Source organism: Penaeus japonicus, unplaced genomic scaffold (assembly GCF_977035675.1).
Source record: "Penaeus japonicus unplaced genomic scaffold, GWHDUDI00000001_assembly GWHDUDI00000005, whole genome shotgun sequence".
Taxonomy (NCBI): Eukaryota; Metazoa; Arthropoda; class Malacostraca; order Decapoda; family Penaeidae; genus Penaeus; species Penaeus japonicus.
The window spans coordinates 2,714,823-2,715,945 of NW_028234407.1; positions in this window are offsets into that span (position 1 = coordinate 2,714,823).

Below are 1,123 nucleotides of genomic sequence, written 5' to 3' on the forward strand. Positions count from 1 at the left end.
CTTGTGTGACCACGCCACTTGCAGTGAGGTAGTGACTGTCTGATGATAACCCCACATCCTGCTCTGCCATCTTTCAAACTGACCCATCGCAGTAGACATGAGCAATATCAAGGCGTTCACGTGTTAGACTCTTTATTTTATGACCATATCTTGATTTAAGTTGACCAGGTTCATAAAGCTCTTATTCATAAGGAGGGATCGACATCTACATTAATCGTCTGATCCTCCCATGTGGCACTTTGGCGGATGCTTTGAAACGATTGGCAAAAGTTTTGCAAGCCATAAAAAAAAAGTTTTTTTTCTATATCATTATTAAGCGCCTTCATATATCCTCGCTTACCTTGTCTATAAAAGGTCGTCATGTTGTCAAGACTACTGGCCATATCTCTCACTAATTTCTTTCTGCTCCTCCCTTTCATTAACCTGATGGTTGCTCGTGACATTGATACCGCTTACTCTCTGTGCAATGCTTTGCAGTTTCTGTTCTCATTATGTCTATTCCTTTGACATCCGAAGATCATAGCTTCATTCTGCATGGTCGAAGCTTTCGGATTCTCCCCTGACAGGCTTTAGAAAATGCTGGTGCTGTATAATCCACCAGAACTCTTACTGTACTAATGTAGGGACTAGCCTCAGCAGAGGCACCCCGGCTCACGGGCTCCTATCCCGCCACAAGCAAGTGCCCTGAGCGGCCGCAGGCGAGCCTTGCACTGTGTTTTTGTAAGTACGTGATTTACTTCAGCATCCTTGCTTGAGGCAGTGAAGCCAATGTATCATACCCAGATTATTTATATGTTGACACCTTCTCCACTGTTTTGTTGTTTAGAGTAAGTGGCACGTTGCCTCTTTGTTTACTCTGAAATTTGGTCTTTTTCTTCATTTATTACCAGCCCCACCCCAATGTTTGAGCAAGATTAGTAAATCTGTCCAGCGTTGTTTGTAAACGGCGTTGAGTGGTCCTTTGTATCAATATTTCATCTGCATATATGATTGGCTGAACATCCTTAGGGTATTCCTCTGAAGCTATCCTCTTCATTAGTACATTAAAGAGCTCGCTTCTTGGGTTTTTTCTTTTCTTATTTTATAAACACCCCCTGTGGAGTACCTAGCTCAAAACGTTTCT